A 14,471-nucleotide genomic window follows, 5' to 3' on the forward strand; every position below is an offset into this window, starting at 1 on the left:
GAAAGGCATTCGGTCCAGGAGTGTTTCCTGCCATATGCTCAAATACTCCGGCGCTTGCATCCCTGTGTTGTATTAAGAGAATGCTGTTATATTATGCAATACACAGTCTGGGTTGTCATCCAGAGCTGGCCCCCCTTGTGTTTAATGCCACAAGGATATTAGCACCAGCTGCCTGTGTCCTTTATTCTAAATATGAAAATGAATCAATGGTTACAATGACGTTTAAAGGAAATATTTACAAGGTGTGTTTTGATCCTGAACATTACAGATTTGAATGTATCTTGTTATGTCTATTCCATACTTTAGGTGGATTCAGAATCACCAGTTAACCTGACATGCAGATCCATCAGAAACTACTGCAGTCTACAGAAAACAATGGCAGGGGCAGCAAAGCAGTTACAAAAACCTGGACCTCTTAGCTGTGAGGCAGTTCTTACAAGAATGCTGGTGTGTATAATAAATCTTATAACTTGTTAAAAGTAGTCATTCAATTTTTTACTCGATTATTAAGGGCTGTGGGTACAGGAGCCTATCCAGGCAGCATCAGGCATAAGACAGGAAGCAGCCCTGGAGGATATGGTGGTCAGTCACATACACGTTTGTTAACTTTACCTCTGTGTTTGTGGGGTGTGTGAAGCAAATAGCATACCTTGAGGATAACTCAGCAAAACAGAGAGACAGTGACCAGCCCAGACTCAGAGCTCCAATACATGTGAGGCACCTGCCTTAATAAATGCATGTGGCCATATTTCTAACAGTAATTTATATTTAGTGTTGTTCAAAGTAAGCACATGCAGAGTTAATTCATCCCTTCAGATTTAATCTAATTATTTTGAGACACTTGCAGTAATTTCTCAAGAATGAGCTCAGCGTTAACTGGGTTTTATTAACTGTCATTTCACCCTCTCCTTATACGATTTCTCTTGCATTCAAAGCAACAGATTTCTGGCTCAGTAAAGATAGCCCTCTGGTTTAATGTACATTCAGGTTTCTGACACTTGGCAAAAATTCAGAAGACAGCAGTTAAAAAGCAGATTGTGGGTCTATGAAATACTGTACATACACCATACATTCAAACTGGAGCACATAGTAATGACCAAAATAGCCACAAGGTGGAGACAGAGACTGTTAGATAAATAAACGAAAACTAACCAAAACACGTTAGTCTTTCAATTGATAAGCCTGAAAGAAATGGCAGGCTCATCCAGTTGTGTTAGACACCGGTACCAAGTCTTAGATGAACACAAGTCCAATAAACACAAGGCCACTATATGCAATTTCTGATCAATTTTGCCAAGTGTTATTTCAAGTACAATTTGGGGAAATAATCAAAGAAAATTAAATTAAAAATAGGAGAATGTGCAAAATACACTACACACACAGTGACAAGAATCTAACCCGAGCAGCAATTTAAACTGCTGGACCATACTATCACTCACTAATATATATTTTTAAGAATATTTGTTATTGATTATGCTGATTTTTTTTGCAGATGAAAACAACTGTGAAGTTATTACTTTAATGATAACACCCATCCAACCATATTCTGTATTTACTTTGTCCGATTTAGAGTGGCAGAGGGTGGCTCTTGTACAGGCAGAGCCGGGTCCAGGAGAGAAACCAACCCTTTACAGTACCAGAGTTTTACAGCACATTTACTGTCTGATTTAGAAGTGTCATGTAACCAAAGACACATATGTTTGGAATATAAGAGAAAAACCATAGTACAAAAAAAACCAGAATTGAGAAGAATGTATTATTGTGTGGAGGGTAACTCTCAAACAAAGTAGACACACCATGACTGGTGATCATCTTCAGGGTGTTATTACCCATATTAGCCAAATGTCTGAATGTAATATTCATAGAGTGTAACTCCTTATAACTCAGCATTGAATGAACCAGCAACAGATAGCATTTGTGGTACATGGCCGGCCGTTCAATACCTCCAGGCCACCAGATGGAGCCCTCCTTGCAGCATAGAGGTGCCCCGAATGCCAGCAGAGAATTATGGACAATGGACTTTTAATGCACAGCCCTGCTGGATACCATGGTGGCCGCCAGGAGTCACTGCAGGGAGGCCCAGAGACTATTTGCCTTGTGCCCAGGAAGTACGTCATAGTCACGTGGACAAAGGGAACGATGTGCTTCCTGGGTGAAGAAAAAAATGATTTTTGTCTGACCCGGAAGTGTTCCAGGTCACATGGACAGAGAGGGTGAAACGCATCCGGGTCAAGGCGTATAAAGGACTGTGGCAAATCCCAGACAGACGAGTTGAGTTGGAAGGCAGGGTGGCTAAGCGTCTGGGAGTGGAGGATTGGTTTATTGATTATTGTATATTTGTTTGAGTATTGTGGAGAGGAGGGTGCTTTGTGCACATTATTATTATAATAAATAATAATTGGACTTTTTTATCTGGTGTCTGACGAGAGTTCTGAGGGTACAAGGGTGTGAGCAAGCCCTACAGTTTAACATCTGTGGCAGAGCGACGGGCACTAAGCAAACTCCTGTCAATCATGAATAATCCACTGCATCCACTGAACAGTGTCATCTCCAGACAGAGGAGCAGCTTCAGCGACAGACTTTTGTCACTGTCCTGCTCCACTGACAGACTGAGGAGATCATTCCACACCCACACTATGCGACTCTTCAATTCCACCCTGGGGAGTAAATACTAACATTAATTTTATTTTAATTTTTTAAATTTTTTTCATTTTTATTACTATTTCATTTAATATTGTTTCTTTGTATCAGTATACTGCTGCTGGATTATGTGAATTTCCCCTTGGGATTAATAAAGTATCTATCTATCTATCTATCTATCTATCTATCTATCTATCTATCTATCTATCTATCTATCTATCTATCTATCTATCTATCTATCTATCTATCTATCTATCTATCTATCTATCTATCTATCTATCTATCTATCTATCTATCTATCTATCTATCTATCTATCTATCTATCTATCTATCTGTCACACATTAAACAGGAAGATGGCATGAGAGTCTGGTTGGAGATGCAGAGAAACACCAGATGGTGCACCTCCATCACTGTTAATAAAGGCTCAAATGTCTGACAGATCCCAAAAAAACCCTTAAATTACAGTGGGGAAGTTTTTCTCTTCATGCCCTTGTTTGTGTACTATGGTGACCCCAAAAGTACTTTAGTTTAACAACCTTTTAAAATTTATTTGGATGAGAAATGGGGACAACATAGCTATTAGATAATCAAGTGAGCTTGACGGACTGAACAGTCTCCTGTTTGACAGACTTCTTTGTTCCCATTATGCCCTTAAATAGCCAAAGTTAATAACAGTTTATATTATTAAAACATACACAAACCTGATGTTAATAAAAGGACAGATTAATATCTCACAATTGGATGGAATACTATACATTTTTGCAGTGGAAAACGTGAATGGATAACCTAACGTTTTCCTTTTCCTGTTGCTGTTGTTCATTAAGAAAATTAGATTTCCTCTTATTGTAAAATATTCGCGGTTGTCTAAAACATAACCTGGTAATTAATTGGGAAGCTGGTTGAATTTCATTGTGGAGGAAGAGTGTTTCTCAATGTAGTTAGAAATACAATTAATATTATCAGTACTTTGTTTGTTTATTAAGTGGATTTCCTTCGTTGCTTGTTAATCTGTTTTAGCAAGCAAAAAGCTCTCCTCTTACTGGCACATTAATATTAAGATTGTCCTATTGATTTACTGCATAGAAAACCTTCGGCTTATGCTGTAAAATTTATCAGATGAACAGACCACAGATACCAATAAAAAATATAATATAAAGTTAAGAGTATATAGAAAAATTTTTGATCAAATCATCTGCTGTTATTTCAAAATGAAATGTGACATGTTTCTTTACATCTTGTATTCAGTATAGTGATTATCACCAGTTTCTTAATTAGAAATTACTTATTTTGGTTGATAGCCATGCAGTTTACCCAGGTATTTCACATCTTGCACCTGTTACCTCACTGTTGATGTGTCTAATTTCCAAGGCACTGCAGACTTGTCACGTCAAGTTCCACCTAGTCATTTTGTGACTTCAAGCATGTCACTCAGACTGCCTGTAAAAGTTACATATAAGTGAATGTCTTTTGTCTCCCTAATTGCTAAGCATCTTGGGAGTGACTTCATGGTGCTCTGTAAAATGATGGTTGTTTGCTCTGTCAGAAATTCCATCCATCCATCCATTTTCTAACCCGCTGAAACCGAATACAGGGTCACGGGGGTCTGCTGGAGCCAATCCCAGCCAACACAGGGCACAAGGCAGGAACCAATCCTGGGCAGGGTGCCAACCCACCGCAGGACACACACAAACACACCCACCCACACACCAAGCACACACTAGGGCCAATTTAGAATCGCCAATCCACCTAACCTGCATGTCTTTGGATTGTGGGAGGAAACCGGAGCGCCCGGAGGAAACCCACGCAGACACGGGGAGAACATGCAAACTCCACGCAGGGAGGACCCAGGAAGCGAACCCGGGTCTCCTAACTGCGAGGCAGCAGCGCTACCACTGCGCCACCGTGCCGCCCGTCAGAAATTCCACCTGGCATATATTTAAACTTTTTGTGAAAATCAGCCAAATGAACTGGGGAGGATAAGAACCTCTAACTCGTTCAACTTTTTTCGTTCTGTTGTTCCGCATTTTTTAAGAGCCTCTGCTCAATGATGAACATATATAGCAGGTGAAAATGACACTGAGTTAATTTATATGCACTCTCTTGTAATCCTTAACTTAATAAACCATCGAGAGCTTCAACCTCCTGGCAAGTGAATTAAAATAATAAACTAAAATGAATATTTAAAGTCATGGCTTCAGTAAACATTCTTCTAAAAGAATAAAGCCAAGGTGTCAAAGATGTCAACGTTAATGCCATGTAACCTCCTGAAAACTTAAAAATCAAAATTACTCGGGATTTCCTGAAAATAATTCTAAAAAGAATGTTAAGGTGTAACTAATCACTCAGTGTTCATTACTGGGTTTGTGAGTAGCCCTTTAGTAGCTACAAAACAACCCTTCACAGGCTTGGTTATGTTAGGTGCTTGAGTGGCAGGAGCCTGTCTGGCAAAGAAGGGAAATAACTCAGTTCTCTGACCAGCTTAGCGATCAGGCGCTGGCACTTTCCTTGGTTTCAGTGATGCTGGGGAGGGTGATGGTGTCTGCTGACCCCATGATATTGAGAGAAGAATGGCAAGAAACTCTTGTTCCCAGTTTGCATTTTTCATTTTAGAGACATATTTGTGGTTTGTTACAAAATGAAAATAAAGTAATCCGTATTTTTAGGCTTTGTATGTAAACAAGCCAATTACTGGGCTAAACTATATAGTGCTCACTACAAAATGTTCAAATGTGAATTCAGAAAAAGGTCATTGTGATGCGGTTTTATTTTATTTTAGCTTTGCTTCACAAAATGGTGTGCCGCTGTCCTCTATGCTCTCGGCTAATTAGAGAAGAAGTGTTGCCCCAAAGCAGTATTGTAAGTTGGTTAATGGCACATAACCTTCATCCATGTGATGAAATCACCATTTTAAGTGGCAATTGTGGGTGAAGCTTGTCAGAAGTACAAAACAGTGTGGTATTTGTTTGCAGATTGTGTATGATTCATTTTATCTACTTTAATATGTATTCTAACATACAGCTTTATTCACTGTTCATTTTTTTGTAAATTTATGCAGGGTTGGCATGTGGGGTGAGGCACAGAGGTGTTTGGCACTTTGGTCATTTTCATGTAACTTTTTTTTTTTATATTTTACAAAATATTGTAATTGTAACTTGAAAAGTTACATACACATCCAGTGCCTTATTTATGAATTACCTTTTAAAATTGTGAGAATGTTTCCATTTTAAAGGTTAACATTTTGCATAACACAGTTCTCAGTGCCCCTTCATACTGCGGGTATCCGAGAACCAAAAAGGTTAGCTAACGATGGCAAGTGCTCAAAGGCACTTTAAGTGAATTCATCACTGCTGAATGTGTCTACAGGACTCTCTTAGAAAAATACACATTTTTACATTTGGACTGTATTTGCAAGCTTTTTTTTTTTGTTTTGCATTTCCCATTTTGAAAAATCAATCAAATCAGCATCACATAATGGAAAAAATAATTTATCATTGAAAGCTGAGTTAAACAACTATAGATTTGGGTAGCTCTCCTGCCAATCTGCCAGGTACAGTAGCTTACAGTGATAATGGTGGCAGTGCCGATTTATTTTCAATATGCAGCCCCATAAACTATAAAGATATAAATTATACTTAGGCCCTTGAACTGAACTGCCTAGCCTAATATCATTACATAATTCAATGAAATCAAAGTATAATGATTAGCTCTAAACATTTACTTATGATTCCTGTTTATGTACCCTTGCTAATGTACGCAAATAAAGTCAAACTGTCAAATCAATTTACAACATCAGTTTTTCCAGTTATACAGAACTCTTTTAATGTGACTCTTTTAAGAGTGCAATCATCAAGTCACTGATGGTGATAAACAACTGAGGACAGTATATACAAAATTATAATGCAAGTTTTAATGTAAGCACATTTGAGAAAATTAAATCAGCCTTTAGCAATGCATTGAAAGCCTACAATTGTAGCTGGTAATTATTTTTACTTTTCCACATCTGTGTCTCCTATGCTTTGCCAGTTTGAGGATTTTGATTATTATTATTGTTTTTGGATTATCATATACTGTATGTTGTAGCCTATAATTGTTTATCCCCCTCAATGTTTATGACATGTCGGTACCCATGTATATTGCATTGTATACTGATTATGCCATTTTTTTAGAATTTTGTTATTTTTGGAATCTGTTTAAGATGTCAGTCATAATGTCTGTTAAAAGCCTCCTAAAGCTATAGGGTATAGGCATAGGCACTGGTTACAAAAGACAGAGCAATTCCTTTTACTCCAAAGGGTACTCCAACTGTTTACTCCAAGGGTGCTGGACTGGAAAAAATAGAAGACAGTCCATAAAAGTTAGTTAAGGGGCGCCACTAGTCCAAAACTTGCTAAAATAGCAAGAAGTGCCTGAGCAAAGGAAGACCCTATGTAGAGCCACATGTTCATCTTGTTGAATATGGTAGCTGATTAATCACCAGTTGTCCAGCAGATGTGATATTGCTACCAACAAGAAGACCAACAGGGTATGTTTGAGCATCAAAAAGCTAAAGGAAGAAATATATGCTGAAAGTTCTCCGACATGTATGCAGTGATCTAACCAGGATAGGAACAAAGAGTTGGTTACACTGAACCATGACTACAGTAATCCCTCCTCGATCGCGGGGGTTGCGTTCCAGAACCCCCCGCGATAGATGAAAATCCGCGAAGTAGAAACGATATGTTTGTATGGTTATTTTTATATATTTTAAGCCCTTATAAACTCACCCACACTGTTAACATTATTAGAGCCCTCTAGACATGAAATAACACCCTTTAGTCAAAAGTTTAAACTGTGCTCCATGACAAGACAGAGATGACAGTTCTTTCTCACAATTAAAAGAATGCAAACATATCTTCCTCTTCAAACGAGCACCGTCAGGAGCAGAGAATGTCAGAGAGATAGAGAGAGCGAGTGTGACAGAAAAACAAACAATCAAAAAATCAATACGTGCTGTTGGGATTTTAAGTATGGGCACCGCGGATAAAGCAGCCGCAAAGAAGGGAGCAATGTGAAGGTAAGTCTTTCAGCATTTTTTAGAGTAGCCTCCGTATCTTCTAAACAAACAGCCTCTGTGCAAACAGCCCCTCCGTCAGGCGCAGAGAACGTCAGAGAGAGAGAGCGCGCGAGATTAAAGCAAACAATCAAAAAATCAATACGTGCTTTCTTTTCTTAGAGGAGCGTCCATATCCTCTAGGCAAACAGCCCCCCTGCTCACACCCCCTCCGTCAGGCGCAGAGAATGTCAGAGAAAGACAGAGAAAAGCAAACAATCCGCTTGGGGAAGCACATCGTATATCATTGAGGAGTTTTAGTTAATATGTAATACGTGCTCTGATTAGGTAGCTTCTCAGCCATCTGCCAATAGCGTCCCTTGTATGAAATCAACTGGGCAAACAAACTAAGGAAGCATGTACTTTAAATTAAAAGACCCACTGTCCGCAGAAATCCGCGAACCAGCGAAAAATCTGTGATATATATTTAGATATGCTTACATTTAAAATCCGCGATAGACTGAAGCCGCGAAACTCGAAGCGCGATATAACGAGGGATTACTGTATACCTGATTTGATTCCTAGAACTATTAATTGTAATTTAGTAGTTAGAACAATGCCTGATAATGTATTATGGTATCTGTGTCATTTTAGCTGAAATGTAATAACCTTGTGAACGGATAAATTCTAACTGTTATAAGTTTCTTCCTAAATCCTGTAAGGAAGTGCAGACCATCATCTCTCACATGTACAAACTGAGTGAGAGGGGTGGATAAGCCAGTGTAGACTAGCTGTTAGCAAATGAACACCATAATGTAGGCTTAATATCTTAGAAGCTTCATATCTAGCTAAAGAATTTTTCAACCTTAACCACATGAATAGAAAGACCAGAATTCATAAGTTATATACCTTTCTCAATAGGACAGAAAAAGATCTATATAAGCCAAGAGAGAATTTCTAAGTTACATGTCCTTTTCTGTAGAAGAGAAAAAGTCCTATTTATCAAATGTCATTTTATTTTTTGTGTTGTTTGTTATTGTCTTTTGTCTTTATATCTATTGATATGTATTTATCTATCTATAAATTAAAAATATGTTCTTGCATATACCTATCTTCTATTATCCTTATTTCTATCAAAATGCCGAATCACAACAGGGAAAGGGAAATGCTTAATGTTGACTTTTGCCGATATGCGCACCTCATTCATAAATAGTACAGATCTCTTTGTATTTCTGGTGTAACACTGAAAACTGAAGCAGAGATCCCTATCCAACGTACATTATTTTGCATCCCTGTTGTTTCATCTTATTAATTGTTTTAATTAATTATCAGCATTGCTGCTGATTCATGATTCAAGGTGCTGAATTTATGCAACAACAGTGGTGACTGGTATACTAATGGACTGCCGTGTGCGCATGAATGATCCTCAAAATTGTCAGGATGTTATTGTATGAAATACACAAATTAATAGCCAGAAAGCAAATATCCATTCATTCATCTATTTTCTTTGCCTGATTAATTCAGTATCACAGTTGCACTGGCTGGGACCTGTTTTTACCCTGGCTGCAGGGCAGGGGCCAATCCTTAACCTTGGACATAGGGAAATCATATACTACTATATAAATAAAAAAATCATGAATTGGGAAAATTGGCAAATCCCCCTCATTTCCCTAGTCAGCCTCTGTGAACATCCAATGATTAATGGGTTGCCCACCCCAAACACTGCTAAATGGAAACTCATGATGCATTTGTTCCGTAGACCTTTCTGACCCTTGTCACCACTCACTTTCTTAGACTTCACATTTCAAAAGTTCATTGTCTGCTTCTCACTCATTTCATAGGCATCATTGGTTTAAATATTTTCTTTCCTCTTGTTCAGGTCTTACCCAAGTGTGGTAATACCGGGTGGGTGCCAGTCAGGGGTCCTGTTCTTGTTTCCATTGTTTCCTTACTTTTCTTTTATTGACATATTGTACTTTGTTATTGAATGTTTAGTTTTGTGAATTATGCAAAATTGTTTTACTAAAATTCATTAACAATTTAGGCACAAAATAAAATTACGATTACCTTTTTAAAGAGTTAAATTGCCTGTAAAAGGTGAGTAATTAGTTAACCTTACAAATATGCATTATTTGAAACCTTACATGGCTTGTACTAATCTCACCTGATCTATTGTGGATGTGTTATACAGTGCAGTATGTAACAATTATCAAATGCCCCGTTATAGACTACCTAAACACACCTGACATCTCCTTTTCTATGCTTCCACCAATATACTTTAACTAAGGGAAGCACACTCTACACACTGGCACATTTAAAATCACAATATGAATACATCAAGAAGAAGAGAAAAATAGAACGACGTGTCAGAAACTTTATCTGAATCATAAGACAACAGAACCATGGGGTGATGGTTCTCGCATTGGCACCGGCACCTGATGACAATGTACTGATCACAAAGGCTTAATGAAATGAATAAGAGATGCAAGTATAGCATACTGATGCTTTTAATTGGCTAAAAACAATTTCAACAGAGAAGACAAAAAAGACTCACATTTTAACAGATGTCTAAAATAATACATTTGGGAATTGATGAGGCAAAGGTGATCTTAGCTAAGAAAATATTGAAAAACTTTTGAAATTAGCCACTTTTGCAGCTTCCCATCTGTTTGATTTAATTTCAATGTTTAAAATCCATTGCAAAATATTGGAGAGAGATATCAGTAAAAGAGAAAAGGAGAAAAGAAAACAAGACAGCTGTAAATACAGTAGAGATGCACACCTCTAGTAGCAATACTCATTTTTATTATGGCTCTATAGGCATAAATGTAAAATTAGATTAATAAAATAAACATTATGTCTGGTGATTGTGTACCATCCACACTGGAATACTGCTAGAATAGGCACCAGCTTCAAAGTAAGGCAGTAAATGGAGAGAATGATGAATTCAAAGTTTTCAGAGCATTTGTCTTGGAACAGAGTACAGTTAATCATTTTGTAAAGCTCTTTGTGCTTGCAATTACGGTACTTAGAAAACACTTTTAAAAGACAAGCCTGGTTAATTTCAATTTGTGGTTGGTTCTTCACTGGTAATATTGTTAATTGCTTGGAAACTGCTTTGTGCTACAGCTTATCACAAAACGTTCTATTCAAAGGAGGAATTGATTAATTCTGACTATTTTCTTTTTCTTGAAATAGAATATGGAAAACTGTAAATTGTACAATGCATGTTTATTAAGTAAAGTTTCTGTGTGTGTTTTGCCTTTTTACAACAGCCTCACTACAATCAAAAACACTCAATTTGTAGCAGTTGTGTTGTAGTGTGTGCAGACTACAGTGAAATTCTTACTTAATACAGTATATCCAAACACCATTCCACACCTCACCATGATAAACAAGACTATACTGAAATACAGAACTTCATTTTAATAAAAAAAAAATCAGATTGCTGATGTACTTCTTAATCATGTTTCTATGATCCCATTACCTAAAGTCTAGGGCAGAAAGCCTGACTCTTTCATTTCAACGCATTACTTTCCTGTAATTTTCCTATTAACTCCCTAATACAGTACCAAATATGGATAATTTTAAAACGTTTGTTGTGAAACATGATGGTTGGAAACTAATTTAATTCTTTGATGGAATGCCTTCTACAGTACATAAAGTTTGCATGTTCTTCTTATGTCCATGCAGAAATCATCTCATACTCAAAAAACATGTGATCAAGTTGAATGGCAATTATAGATTGATGTTGTATATTTGACAGTGTCCTATGGTGGAACCGTGTCTGTCAATGGTGATTTCTGACTAGTCCTGCTTTTGCCATTATGTTGAGAAAAAAAGATGACCCCAGAAAATGTAAGGACGAATTCAATATTATTTGAACAAATATTCATGGAAATATTACTGCACGGTAATACAGTTGAGCTGATTTTATTGGCTCTGGAGAGCTGAGTTCAAATCCTGGCTTGGTCACTGTCTGAGTAGAGTTGGGTTCTATCATGGTCCCCATGACTTTATTATTTCAGCCATTAAAAATGCACAAATCAGATTGATTGTTGACTCTAAACTGGTTTTATATGAGTGAGTATGTACCAAATGGGATTGGTGTTATCACCATAAGCACAGTGCTGAGAGGATAGACTTCTGCTTCCCACAACTCCATAAATGAAAAACTATCATGGTAAAATAACAAACAAAGAAATTTCACTAGTACTCTATCACAACTGAAACACCATCCATATAACAGACAAAATGTGCTGCATTGACGAGTGCAATGACATCACCATTCCATATAAAAATGAAGATTAGCTTTGGCTTTTTGGGTACCTGCAGCACCCCTCCAGATATTTAGTTTTTTCAATTGAATGGCATAAGGTATTGGTTCAAGACCAGTTGCATGTTGTGCATTTGTTATATAACATTCTTATAAAGGTAAGTTTGATGTTCTATAGATACACCATCAAGGTTGGCTACATGGACAGTTTATTACCTGTTAGCTTCAATTGTGCAGGATATTAATTCATTGAATTTCCATAGAGAGTAACACATTTTTGTATTAATCTTTTGACTTAATTTAGTTATTTGCTAATGCATTGCTATTGAATAATATCATGTTATTATGTTCCCAAACATGCTTTTAAACTTAGGAGTATTGTTAGTGATTGTTTGAAGAAGTGGTTCTGTGAAAAGGCAATGGCAAAAGCATGGGGGAAAATAGAAGAATTTCAGCGAATACCAAGTGGAGGCAACGAAACCCTTACTATTTGTTGGTTTAAACAGTGGTATAAACAACGAAAGGAAGTTGATCGAGTGACATAGAGTGTTGGAGAAACTCAAAAGTTCATGTTCACAAAGTCGCACAGTGCCCAAAATAAAAAAGAAGCTGTCAGATATCAAAGTCGCCATGAACAGGCAAGTCGTAGCCCAACATCGGAGTGTCATATGAAAGCTTATTAGTATACAGAGAAATAAAAAATAGGGACACAGTGGGAAAAAAGCTCAAAATGTCAAACTTAATCTCAAAATTTCCACTTTAATCAAGTAATTTATTTTGTCATTAAAGTAGAATATCATAAACTTCATCTTTAAATCATTTAATTTACTAGTTTCTCAAATACCATTGTAACTAAAGTAGCACATTAAATGCTTTGTTTTGTTTGTGTTCTTCTATGTGCTCTATGTGTGTGAATCACTACTTGCTTCTTAAACCGACTTTCTCTACCTCTGACAGGGCACAGAATCCATTACATTCGTGATATTACAGCTCTCTGAATAATTAAAATACTGAGGTGCATACTTGATATAATTTTCATGATGATAGGAGTTAAAGAACGTTATTAAACATGGGAGCACGGTGGCACAGCGATTGTGATGAACTGGCGCCCCATCCAGAGATTGTTCCTGCCTCACACAAGATGCTTGCTGTGCTATGCGCAACCTTCAATGAAATAATTTATTGCAGCAGTACTGTCTCTTTCAAACGTACTAACCCCCAAATCCTGTCCTTCCTTTTCTTTCTCCAAGTAACCAATCGCCACACAATCAGCTCTGTAATAGATGTTAAGCCATCTGTAAGCTTAGAACGCTGATTCTTCAAAACTTTTAAGGAACATTGAAATATCTTTGTAGTTCATGTTTAATTATTCTATTCATCTATTCTTCCAGTGTCACGCCAGCCCCAGCAAGCATACAGCGCGAGGCAGGAACAATCCCTGAATGGGCGCCAGGTCGTTGCTACCATTGTCCACCATGTCCTCACATGTTTAATTATTAACAATATAAATTATTTAAATGATGTTAACATTTTATCTGTATAATGTAATAAACATATTTTCCTGCATTTCATGTTAAAAATAATATTGTCATCATATATAAATACACGCATTATAAAGTGGCTCAGATTGTGCAATATTATAAGTGTATCGCAAGTTTACAGTGAGGTAATTGTACTTATAAGTACTAACAGTTCTACAAGGAGCACTTGATGGACTGATTGAGTGCGTTTATAGTTCTTGAGATGAAACTGTTTCGGAACCGTGAGGTCCGTACAGGAAAGGCTCTGAAGCATTCTCTTTCTGATCGGCTTCTGTAGAGCTGTGATTCCACACTCAGATACAGTGATATAAATACTCCGAGTGGTGCAGTGAGAGTAATATGGAAAAAGATGATCTGCTGTGGCAACTCCTAATAGGAGCAGCTGAAAGAAGGTGCAGTGAGAGTAACAACGCTAAGGCAGCTATGGTGTTTGGAATAGTTTGGCCATTCCATGGACCATTATATTGTTACTGGTTAATTACAACCAGATGCCTTAAACTAATAAACAATATGCGATTAATTTCAGTGTATTTGATAAAGCCGTGGCGAAACCACACAGGAACAGTAGCACTGCTTTGACGCTGGGTGCCACCAGTTTGCAAAACCGAGTCGGTGAACTTGTGTACGCCAAGGATTTAGCTGGTGTGAAAATGTGCATAGCTTTACGTCAAATTTAGGTTTTATACATCACAATAGGAGCATGGAAACGGGCAAACGCAACATTTTTGTGTGTATGCACCATTTATACATGAGGCCCCTGGTGTGTTTAATTGCTGTATACATAAACTTCCAAAAGAGTGGTGCATGGATGAAATTCTTGCACTGATCAGCCACCCAGATGATATCAACATATTATGTAACCTACAATTTCTTCCCTATTACTGTTCTTTTTGGCCCAGTTATCCGAGGTACACAAGTTTATGGTAGAACATTCTGATTTATTTCAATATCAATCTGTAACATCTGTAAACTCTCCTATTACCT

Source organism: Polypterus senegalus, chromosome 18 (assembly GCF_016835505.1).
Source record: "Polypterus senegalus isolate Bchr_013 chromosome 18, ASM1683550v1, whole genome shotgun sequence".
In the NCBI taxonomy this organism is placed as follows: domain Eukaryota; kingdom Metazoa; phylum Chordata; class Cladistia; order Polypteriformes; family Polypteridae; genus Polypterus; species Polypterus senegalus.